At 44.4% G+C, this 13,122-nt stretch overlaps 1 protein-coding gene across 3 annotated transcripts in view; it reads right to left on the bottom strand.

The window, feature by feature from the left end:
• LOC118375887 (protein FAM227B-like) overlaps positions 1 to 13,122 on the bottom strand; it is a 75,038-nt gene that overhangs the window by 50,845 nt on the left and 11,071 nt on the right. The gene's annotated exons all lie outside the window — the stretch shown is intronic.

A 13,122-nucleotide genomic window follows, 5' to 3' on the forward strand; every position in this document is an offset into this window, starting at 1 on the left:
TGTTTTTCTGCAGCATCTTTGGGGACATAAACCATGTTCTCATTCTGCCACACCGGCCAGGAGTGTGAGCAGAGGATTCGGTTTGAACCAGAGAAACCACAACCTATCACCTGCCAACAACACATTTGAGGAACAGCAAAATACAAGACATTCAGAGAATAACTGAACGTCAAAATACAAGACATTCAGAAAATAACTGAACGGCAAAATACCAGACATTCAGAGAATAACTGAACGGCAAAATACAAGACATTCTATGAATAACTGAACAGCAAAATACAAGACATTCTATGAATAACTGAACGGCAAAATACTAGACATTCTATGAATAACTGAACGGCAAAATACAAGACATTCTAGGAATAACTGAACGGCAAAATACTAGACATTCAGAGAATAACTGAACGGCAAAATACTAGACATTCTAGGAATAACTGAACGGCAAAATACAAGACATTCTATGAATAACTGAACGGCAAAATACAAGACATTCTATGAATAACTGAACGGCAAAATACAAGACATTCTATGAATAACTGAACGGCAAAATACAAGACATTCTATGAATAACTGAACGGCAAAATACAAGACATTCTATGAATAACTGAACGGCAAAATACAAGACATTCTATGAATAACTGAACGGCAAAATACAAGACATTCTAGGAATAACTGAACGGCAAAATACTAGACATTCAGAGAATAACTGAACGGCAAAATACAAGACATTCTAGGAATAACTGAACGGCAAAATACTAGACATTCAGAGAATAACTGAACGGCAAAATACTAGACATTCTATGAATAACTGAACGTCAAAATACAAGACATTCTATGAATAACTGAACGTCAAAATACAAGACATTCAGAGAATAACTGAACGTCAAAATACAAGACATTCAGAGAATAACTGAACGTCAAAATACAAGACATTCAGAGAATAACTGAACGGCAAAATACAAGACATTCTAGGAATAACTGAACGGCAAAATACAAGACATTCTATGAATAACTGAACGGCAAAATACAAGACATTCTATGAATAACTGAACGGCAAAATACAAGACATTCTATGAATAACTGAACGGCAAAATACAAGACATTCTATGAATAACTGAACGTCAAAATACAAGACATTCAGAGAATAACTGAACGTCAAAATACAAGACATTCAGAGAATAACTGAACGTCAAAATACAAGACATTCAGAGAATAACTGAAGGGCAAAATACAAGACTTTCTATGAATAACTGAACGGCAAAATACAAGACATTCAGAGAATAACTGAACGGCAAAATACAAGACATTCAGAGAATAACTGAACAGCAAAATACAAGACATTCTAGAAATAACTGAACAGCAAAATACAAGACATTCTAGGAATAACTGAACGGCAAAATACAAGACATTCAGAGAATAACTGAACGGCAAAATACAAGACATTCAGAGAATAACTGAACGGCAAAATACAAGACATTCTAGGAATAACTGAACAGCAAAATACAAGACATTCTATGAATAACTGAACGGCAAAATACAAGACATTCTATGAATAACTGAACGGCAAAATACAAGACATTCAGAGAATAACTGAACGGCAAAATACAAGACATTCAGAGAATAACTGAACAGCAAAATACAAGACATTCTAGAAATAACTGAACAGCAAAATACAAGACATTCTAGGAATAACTGAACAGCAAAATACAAGACATTCTAGAAATAACTGAACGGCAAAATACAAGACATTCTAGGAATAACTGAACGGCAAAATACAAGACATTCTAGGAATAACTGAATGGCAAAATACAAGACATTCTAGGAATAACTGAATGGCAAAATACAACATTTACATTTAAGTCATTTAGCAGACGCTCTTATCCAGAGCGACTTACAAATTGGTGCATTCACCTTATGACATCCAGTGGAACAGCCACTTTACAATAGTGCATCTAAATCTTTTAAGGGGGGGGGGGTGAGAAGGATTACTTTATCCTATCCTAGGTATTCCTTAAAGAGGTGGGGTTTCAGGTGTCTCCGGAAGGTGGTGTCGTGAGGGGGTGTGTTCCACCATTGGGGAGCCAGAGCAGCGAACAGTTTTGACTGGGCTGAGCGGGAACTGTACTTCCACAGTGGTAGGGAGGCGAGCAGGCCAGAGGTGGATGAACGCAGTGCCCTTGTTTGGGTGTAGGGCCTGATCAGAGCCTGGAGGTACTGAGGTGCCGTTCCCCTCACAGCTCCGTAGGCAAGCACCATGGTCTTGTAGCGGATGCGAGCTTCAACTGGAAGCCAGTGGAGAGAGCGGAGGAGCGGGGTGACGTGAGAGAACTTGGGAAGGTTGAACACCAGACGGGCTGCGGCGTTCTGGATGAGTTGTAGGGGTTTAATGGCACAGGCAGGGAGCCCAGCCAACAGCGAGTTGCAGTAATCAAGACGGGAGATGACAAGTGCCTGGATTAGGACCTGCGCCGCTTCCTGTGTGAGGCAGGGTCGTACTCTGCGGATGTTGTAGAGCATGAACCTACAGGAACGGGCCACCGCCTTGATGTTAGTTGAGAACGACAGGGTGTTGTCCAGGATCACGCCAAGGTTCTTAGCGCTCTGGGAGGAGGACACAATGGAGTTGTCAACCGTGATGGCGAGATCATGGAATGGGCAATAGAAATAACTGAACAGCAAAATACAAGACATTCTAGGAATAACTGAACAGCAAAATACAAGACATTCAGAGAATAACTGAACGGCAAAATACAAGACATTCAGAGAATAACTGAACGGCAAAATACAAGACATTCAGAGAATAACTGCAAAATACAAGACGAATAACTCAAAATACAAGACATTCAGAGAATAACTGAAGGGCAAAATACAAGACATTCTAGGAATAACTGAATGGCAAAATACAAGACATTCTAGGAATAACTGAATGGCAAAATACAAGACATTCTATGAATAACTGAACGGCAAAATACAAGACATTCTAGAAATAACTGAACAGAAAAATACAAGACATTCTAGGAATAACTGAACAGCAAAATACAAGACATTCAGAGAATAACTGAACGGCAAAATACAAGACATTCTAGGAATAACTGAACAACAAAATACAAGACATTCAGAGAATAACTGAACAGCAAAATACAAGACATTTTAGGAATAACTGAACGGCAAAATACAAGACATTCTAGGAATAACTGAACGGCAAAATACAAGACAATATCAAAAGGATCGGCTGTGCTGATGTCATATGGATAATAAACCAGCATATATCTGACAACTTAAGTGTTTTTTATTTTAAACACAGACACTGATATACAGAATGGCATAGGGTTCCACCATCATACTATGTTCTATAACCGCGATGCTAATGACCCTGTTAAAATCCGGAATATGGTTCTCGGTAAAGATGGAACAGATCATGACGAGAGGTGGGGAGTGTGTTATGTACCTCCATTGAAATTGATTTGCAAAGTTGGATCAAAATTGGTGTCATACTGCCTTAGATGTGATGGTAGGAAGATGATTTTAAAATTGAGCATTAATCAATGCCTCATGTACCATAACAATGTTTTATACCTTATATCATATATCATATAACAACAGCATACAGTATTATTGGATTGTGGGTTTACCTGTTAAACCCTGACAAGAGACAAGTATCATTGCCTGGTGATCCTCTAAAATATTGTAGGATCTTACAGCATCTTCTAGGATCTCGAAAGATATTTTCAGGATGTGAGCTTGGCTGGGATCTCAAAAACATATTCAGAGATGGTGAGTCAAGCCCCCTACGGATCAATATATCATTCTAACAACACCTTCCTTTAGTCTCTTAATACTGACGACCTAAAAATAACAACCTGCAGTTTATCACAGTTTAAAGGTCTGCTGCAGGCCAGGGTCCTTCAGACTGCAGACGTTAATAAAACGCTCTGTCTCACTGCATTGGAGTTCTCTCCAGAGATGTTAACCAGACTAGTTCCCATCTTATTTGACTAAAGTACTAGATAATCAAATCTGCTGTCCTTTGTCCCAACAATATTAAATACACACTGGGAAGATACAAATGGGAAAAGTTTAATTTAGATAAGGGTCCAGCAGGGAGATGCATGAGACACATGAATGACATGATCCCTTGTCTGATAAGGTCAGGATAACAGTCCTGGATACATCTCTTCATTTGATGCAGCAGCGGATAAAACTATGTCAACAGACGGAACATGTTGTAGTAACTCATAAATGTATATTGTATTGAGTGAAATCTGAGAGCTTTCAGATTGAGGGGAGAGTGTATTGGCAGGCGGCCACACACACACACACACACACACACACACACACACACACACACACACACACACACACACACACACACACACACACACACACACACACACACACACACACACACACACACACACACACACACACACACAGATAGATGAGAGCTTTACCTTCTGTTGGGGTTCACATCTGGCTCTGAGCAGTTCTGACAGATAAAGAGTCAAGTTGAGAGAGCAAACCCCAGAATAAGGTTGACCCAAACAAAGTCTGAGCAAGGTGAAGGCTTCTGCCAAGTCACGCAAAGTTAGTCTTAGCAGATAATTTGTAACATGTTCAAAATGTAAACACATTTCTAACTCAAGGCTGTGGATTCCCAACAGGCTGTGGAGGAGACTGCAGCCAACAGGAGCTAACTGGGTTGTAAGAGAAGAGAGCTGGGTCTGCTAAGAACATAGAGGAAAGAGCTGGCTAGGCCTGCTAGGAACATAGAGGAGAGAGGAGAGAGCTGGCTAGGCCTGCTAGGAGCATAGAGGAAAGAGCTGGCTAGGCCTGCTAGGAACATAGAGGATATAGGAGAGAGCTGGCTAGGCCTGCTAGGAACATAGAGGAGAGAGGAGAGAGCTTGCTAGGCCTGCTAGGAGCATAGAGGAAAGAGGAGAGAGCTGGCTAGGCCTGCTAGGAACATAGAGGAAAGAGGAGAGAGCTGGCTAGGCCTGCTAGGAACATAGAGGATATAGGAGAGAGCTGGCTAGGCCTGCTAGGAACATAGAGGAGAGAGGAGAGAGCTGGCTAGGCCTGCTAGGAGCATAGAGGAAAGAGGAGAGAGCTGGCTAGGCCTGCTAGGAACAAAGAGGAGAGACGAGAGAGCTGGCTAGGCCTGCTAGGAGCATAGAGGAAAGAGGAGAAAGCTGGCTAGGCCTGCTAGGAGCATAGAGGAAAGCGGAGAGAGCTGGCGAGGCCTGCTAGGAACATAGAGGAGAGAGCTGGCTAGGCCTGCAAGGAGCATAGAGGAAAGAGGAGAGAGCTGGCTAGGCCTGCTAGGAGCATAGAGTAAAGAGGAGAGAGCTGGCTAGGCCTGCTAGGAGCATAGAGGAGAGAGGAGAGAGCTGGCTAGGCCTGCTAGGAACATAAAGGAGAGAGCTGGCTAGGCCTGCTAGGAACATTTAGGAAAGAGGAGAGACCTGGCTAGGCCTGCTAGGAACATAGAGGAGAGAGCTGGCTAGGCCTGCTATGAACATAGAGGAGAGAGGAGAGAGCTGGCTAGGCCTGCTAGGAGCATAGAGGAGAGAGGAGAGAGCTGGCTAGGCCTGCTATGAGTATAGAGGAGAGAGCTGGCTAGGCCTGCTATGAACATAGAGGAGAGAGGAGAGAGCTGGCTAGGCCTGCTAGGAACATAGAGGAGAGAGGAGAGAGCTGGCTACACCTGCTAGAAACATAGAGGAAATAGGAGAGAGCTGGCTAGGCTTGCTAGGAACATAGAGGAAAGAGGAGAGAGCTGGCTAGGCCTGCTAGGAACATAGAGGAGAGAGCTGGCTCGGCCTGCTAGGAACATAGAGGAAAGAGGAGAGAGCTGGCTGGGCCTGCTAGGAGCATAGAGGAGAGAGCTGGCTAGGCCTGCTAGGAACATAGAGGAGAGAGCTGGCTAGGCCTGCTAGGAACATAGAGGAGAGAGCTGGCTAGGCCTGCTAGGAACATAGAGGAGAGATCTGGCTAGGCCTGCTAGGAACATAGAGGAAAGAGGAGAGAGCTGGCTAGGCCTGCTCGGAACATAGAGGAGAGAGCTGGCTAGGCCTGCTAGGAACATAGAGGAGAGAGGAGAGAGCTGGCTAGGCCTGCTAGGAACATAGAGGAGAGAGGAGAGAGCTGGCTAGGCCTGCTAGGAGCATATAGGATAGAGAAATAGCAAGGCCTGCTATAAACATAGAGGACAGAGAGCTAGCAAGGCTTGCTACAAACATAGAGGAGAGAGATAACTGGAGGTTAGGCTTGCTGGTTAGGAAAATAAAGGAGAGAGACAATATCGTCCCTCTAATCACTCTGACAATGCAATTCTATTCAAAAATCTAATCAAACATTTAATGAGAGCCCATGTGCTCATATTGAGCAACTTTTCTATAGGCTATGCAATTGCATGAGAAAACAGTTTTGATGGCCTCTATTAGAAATCTGATCCAATCAGCTCGGCCTAGTATATTTATTTCTCAACATTCCTAATATTAAGCACATTGCTTCTCTTTACAACAGGAGTATAGCCTACCTGGCTGGCATGAAAATGAACCACGGTAAAACCGTCCTCCATTCACTATTTAAGTGCATTGAGACAGGTGCATGATAATGGTCCATTCTAAATTGAAACAAATATCACAAATATATTATTTAGTAAATGTAAAAACAATATTAAATTAAGAATAGTGTAATGGGTGACAAAATCACTTGTGAATGATATATTATCAATAGTAAATGATGCCCAGCTTCTGAGCAGTAAGACAAGAAACATGTCATTCCTTTTTTTGTGACTTTTAAAATCATAGTCGCACACCTCATGTAGCCTAGACCCTAGGCCTATATGTTTTGATAAGGGTTGCATCACAACTAAAGTGGCCACATAACTTCTTACAATGAAGCACATTAATCCACTTTACAACTGGTGTAGAGCCTAACTAGCATACAACCGGTGTAGAGCCTAACTAGCATACAACCGGTGTAGAGCCTAACTGGCATACAACCGGTGTAGAGCCTAACTAGCATACAACCGGTGTAGAGCCTAACTGGCATACAACCGGTGTAGAGCCTAACTAGCATACAACCGGTGTAGAGCCTAACTAGCATACAACCGGTGTAGAGCCTAACTAGCATACAACCGGTGTAGAGCCTAACTAGCATACAACCGGTGTAGAGCCTAACTAGCATACAACCGGTGTAGAGCCTAACTGGCATACAACCGGTGTAGAGCCTAACTGGCATACAACCGGTGTAGAGCCTAACTAGCATACAACCGGTGTAGAGCCTAACTGGCATACAACCGGTGTAGAGCCTAACTGGCATACAACCGGTGTAGAGCCTAACTGGCATACAACCGGTGTAGAGCCTAACTAGCATACAACCGGTGTAGAGCCTAACTAGCATACAACCGGTGTAGAGCCTAACTAGCATACAACCGGTGTACTGGCATACAACCAACTAACTGGCATACAACCGGTGTAGAGCCTAACTAGCATACAACCGGTGTAGAGCCTAACTAGCATACAACCGGTGCCTGGCATAAGCCAAGCATACAACCGGTGTGTAGAGCCTAACAAGCATACAACCGGTGTAGAGCCTAACTGGCATACAACCGTGTGTAGAGCCTAACTAGCATACAACCGGTGTAGAGCCTAACTGGCATACAACGGTGTAGAGCCTAACTGGCATACAACCGGTGGCATACAACCGGTGTAGAGCCTAACTAGCATACAACCGGTGTAGAGCCTAACTAGCATACAACCAGTGTAGAGCCTAACTGGCATACAACCGGTGTAGAGCCTAACTGGCATACAACCGAGCCTAACTAGCATACAACCGGTGTAGAGCCTAACTGGCATACAACCGGTGTAGAGCCTAACTGGCATACAACCGGTGTAGAGCCTAACTGGCATACAACCGGTGTAGAGCCTAACTGGCATACAACCGGTGTAGAGCCTAACTGGCATACAACCGGTGTAGAGCCTAACTGGCATACAACCGGTGTAGAGCCTAACTGGCATACAACCGGTGTAGAGCCTAACTGGCATACAACCGGTGTAGAGCCTAACTGGCATACATAGGCGGCATACATCTGTCGGGAGTAAAACATGTATCCCAAACATTCCAAGACGATCACCTCTCCTGCCCTTTTGCTTGGCTGTATAAATAGAAACCATACACATATGAGGGGTAGTCCAGTCTCTTTTATTCCAGTTTGTTGTATATTATGTTTGTCCTGTGGTCTGCAACCAAAAGGCCTAAAGAGCATCACCAAAACAAGATGGAACCTGAGACAGGCAGAACAGTAGCCTGAGTGGTCTCAATACTATATGTATGGTCCACTATTATTCAACAATACTGTGAATGTGGATAATGAAAAGGATAACCCTCAGGCAATATGAAACAACAGGTCAGTAGACTTAGCCTAAACCCTCAGGCAATATGAAACAACAGGTCAGTAGACTTAGCCTAAACCCTCAGTCAATCTGAAACAACAGGTCAGTAGATTTAACCTAAACCCTCAGTCAATCTGAAACAACAGGTCAGTAGATTTAGCCTAAACCCTCAGTCAATTTGAAACAACAGGTCAGTAGACTTAGCCTAAACCCTCAGTCAATCTGAAACAACAGGTCAGTAGATTTAGCCTAAACCCTCAGTCAATTTGAAACAACAGGTCAGTAGACTTAGCCTAAGCCTTTTTGTTTTTTTACGTGTTATTTCTTACATTAGTACCCCAGATCATCTTAGGTTTCATTACATACAGTCGAGAAGAACTACTGAATATAAGATCAGCGTCAACTCACCATCAGTACGACCAAGAATATGTTTTCCGCGACGCGGATCCTGTGTTCTGCCTTACAAACAGGTAAACGGAATTGATTCCATGCAGCGACTTCGTAAAAGAGGGAAACGTAGCGGTCTTCTGGTCAGACTCCGGACACGGGCACATCGTGCACCACTCCCTAGTATTCTTCTTGCCAATGTCCAGTCTCTTGACAACAAGGTTGATGAAATCCGAGCAAGGGTAGCATTCCAGAGGGACATCAGAGACTGTAACGTTCTCTGCTTCACGGAAACATGGCTCACTAGAGAGACGCTATCCGGGGCGGTGCAGCCAACGGGTTTCTCCACGCATCGCGCCGACAGAAACAAACATCTTTCTGGTAAGAAGAGTGGCGGGGGCGTATGCCTCATGACTAACGAGACATGGTGTGATGAAAGAAACATACAGGAACTCAAATCCTTCTGTTCACCTGATTTAGAATTCCTCACAATCAAATGTAGACCGCATTATCTACCAAGAGAATTCTCTTCGATTATAATCACAGCCGTATATATCCCCCCCCAAGCAGACACATCGATGGCTCTGAACGAACTTTATTTAACTCTTTGCAAACTGGAAACCATTTATCCGGAGGCTGCATTCATTGTAGCTGGGGATTTTAACAAAGCTAATCTGAAAACAAAACTCCCTAAATTTTATCAGCATATCGATTGCGCAACCAGGTGTGGTAAAACCTTGGATCATTGTTACTCTAACTTCCGCGACGCATATAAGGCTCTGCCCCGCCCCCCTTTCGGAAAAGCTGACCACGACTCCATTTTGTTGATCCCTGCCTACAGACAGAAACTTAAACAAGAGGCTCCCACGCTGAGGTCTGTCCAACGCTGGTCCGACCAAGCTGACTACACACTCCAAGACTGCTTCCATCACGTGGACTGGGACATGTTTCGTATTGCGTCAGATAAAAATATTGACGAATACGCTGATTCGGTGTGCGAGTTCATTAGAACGTGCGTTGAAGATGTTGTTCCCATAGCATAGCATAGCATAGCATAGTTAGTTTCGCGTGAAACTGAAAGCGCGAACCACTGCTTTTAATCAGGGCAAGGTGTCTGGTAACATGACCGAATACAAACAGTGCAGCTATTCCCTCCACAAGGCTATTAAACAAGCTAAGCGTCAGTACAGAGACAAAGTAGAATCTCAATTCAACGGCTCAGACACAAGAGGTATGTGGCAGGGTCTACAGTCAATCACGGACTACAAGAAGAAACCCAGCCCAGTCACGGACCAGGATGTCTTGCTCCCAGGCAGACTAAATAACTTTTTGCCCGCTTTGAGGACAATACAGTGCCACTGACACGGCCTGCAACGAAAACATGCGGTCTCTCCTTCACTGCAGCCGAGGTGAGTAAGACATTTAAACGTGTTAACCCTCGCAAGGCTGCAGGCCCAGACGGCATCCCCAGCCGCGCCCTCAGAGCATGCGCAGACCAGCTGGCCGGTGTGTTTACGGACATATTCAATCAATCCCTATACCAGTCTGCTGTTCCCACATGCTTCAAGAGGGCCACCATTGTTCCTGTTCCCAAGAAAGCTAAGGTAACTGAGCTAAACGACTACCGCCCCGTAGCACTCACTTCCGTCATCATGAAGTGCTTTGAGAGACTAGTCAAGGACCATATCACCTCCACCCTACCTGACACACTAGACTCACTCCAATTTGCTTACCGCCCAAATAGGTCCACAGACGATGCAATATCAACCACACTGCACACTGCCCTAACCCACCTGGACAAGAGGAATACCTATGTGAGAATGGTGTTCATCGACTACAGCTCGGCATTCAACACCATAGTACCCTCCAAGCTCGTCATCAAGCTCGAGACCCTGGGTCTCGACCCCGCCCTGTGCAACTGGGTACTGGACTTCCTGACGGGCCGCCCCCAGGTGGTGAGGGTAGGCAACAACATCTCCTCCCCGCTGATCCTCAACACGGGGGCCCCACAAGGGTGCGTTCTGAGCCTTCTCAGGTACTCCATGTTCACCCACGACTGCGTGGCCACGCACGCCTCCAACTCAATCATCAAGTTTGCGGACGACACAACAGTGGTAGGCTTGATTACCAACAACGACGAGACGGCCTACAGGGAGGAGGTGAGGGCCCTCGGAGTGTGGTGTCAGGAAAATAGCCTCACACTCAACGTCAACAAAACTAAGGAGATGATTGTGGACTTCAGGAAACAGCAGAGGGAACACCCCCCTATCCACATCAATGGAACAGTAGTGGAGAGGGTAGCAAGTTTTAAGTTCCTCAGCATACACATCACAGACAAACTGAATTGGTCCACTCACACTGACAGCGTCGTGAAGAAGGCGCAGCAGCGCCTCTTCAACCTCAGGAAGAAAGAAGAAATTCGGCTTGTCACCAAAAGCACTCACAAACTTCTACAGATGCACAATCGAGAGCATCCTGGCGGGCTGTATCACCGCCTGGTACGGCAACTGCTCCGCCCTCAACCGTAAGGCTCTCCAGAGGGTAGAGAGGTCTGCACAACGCATCACCGGGGGCAAACTACCTTCCCTCCAGGACACCTACACCACCCGATGTTACAGGAAGGCCATAAAGATCATCAAGGACATCAACCACCCGAGCCACTGCCTGTTCACCCCGCTATCATCCAGAAGGCGAGGTCAGTACAGGTGCATAAAAGCTGGGACCGAAAGACTGAAAAACAGCTTCTATCTCAAGGCCATCAGACTGTTAAACAGCCACCACTAACATTGAGTGGCTGCTGCCAACACACTGACATTGACACTGACCCAACTCCAGCCACTTTAATAATGGGAATTGATGGGAAATGATGTAAATATATCACTAGCCACTTTAAACAATGCTACCTTATATAATGTTACTTACCCTACATTATTCATCTCATATGCATACGTATATACTGTACTCTATATCATCGACTGCATCCTTATGTAATACATGTATCACTAGCCACTTTAACTATGCCACTTTGTTTACTTTGTCTACATACTCATCTCATATGTATATACTGTACTCGATACCATCTACTGTATGCTGCCCTGTACCATCACTCATTCATATATCCTTATGTACATATTCTTTATCCCCTTACACTGTGTATAAGACAGTAGTTTTGGAATTGTTAGTTAGATTACTTGTTGGTTATCACTGCATTGTCGGAACTAGAAGCACAAGCATTTCGCTCCACTCGCATTAACATCTGCTAACCATGTGTATGTGACAAATAACATTTGATTTGATTTGATTTGAAAACCCTCAGTCAATCTGAAACAACAGGTCAGTAGATTTAGCCTAAACCCTCAGTCAATCTGAAACAACAGGTCAGTAGACTTAGCCTAAACCCTCAGTCAATCTGAAACAACAGGTCAGTAGATTTAGCCTAAACCCTCAGTCAATCTGAAACAACAGGTCAGTAGACTTAGCCTAAACCCTCAGTCAATCTGAAACAACAGGTCAGTAGACTTAGCCTAAACCCTCAGTCAATCTGAAACAACAGGTCAGTAGATTTAGCCTAAACCCTCAGTCAATCTGAAACAACAGGTCAGTAGACTTAGCCTAAACCCTCAGTCAATCTGAAACAACAGGTCAGTAGATTTAGCCTAAACCCTCAGTCAATCTGAAACAACAGGTCAGTAGATTTAGCCTAAACCCTCAGTCAATCTGAAACAACAGGTCAGTAGATTTAGCCTAAACCCTCAGTCAATCTGAAACAACAGGTCAGTAGATTTAGCCTAAACCCTCAGTCAATCTGAAACAACAGGTCAGTAGATTTAGCCTAAACCCTCAGTCAATCTGAAACAACAGGTCAGTAGATTTAGCCTAAACCCTCAGTCAATCTGAAACAACAGGTCAGTAGATTTAGCCTAAACCCTCAGTCAATCTGAAACAACAGGTCAGTAGATTTAGCCTAAACCCTCAGTCAATCTGAAACAATAGGTCATTAGGTTTAGTCTAATCCCAAACGGCACCAAATTCCCCATATAGTGCACTACTTTTGACCAAGGAGAATAGGATGCCATTTGGGATGCAGAACGAGTCAGAGTGGCATGAACGCTGGTGATGAGTGGAATCAGCTACAGTAACATCAGTAACATCAGTGTTGCACAGCAGCAAACACTCCACTTGTTAAAGTAATGTGAGGAACGATCTACTACGATCCAGAGACACACTTTAAGCACAGCGGACGGCAGTAGGCCCTGCATGCATTTGTGGCGAAGCAGGAACAAATGAGACAACATGTGTGCTTAATGCCAACAGCATGTGTGGAGGGAAGGGTAGG

Source organism: Oncorhynchus keta, unplaced genomic scaffold (genome assembly GCF_023373465.1).
Source record: "Oncorhynchus keta strain PuntledgeMale-10-30-2019 unplaced genomic scaffold, Oket_V2 Un_scaffold_5444_pilon_pilon, whole genome shotgun sequence".
NCBI classification, from domain to species: domain Eukaryota; kingdom Metazoa; phylum Chordata; class Actinopteri; order Salmoniformes; family Salmonidae; genus Oncorhynchus; species Oncorhynchus keta.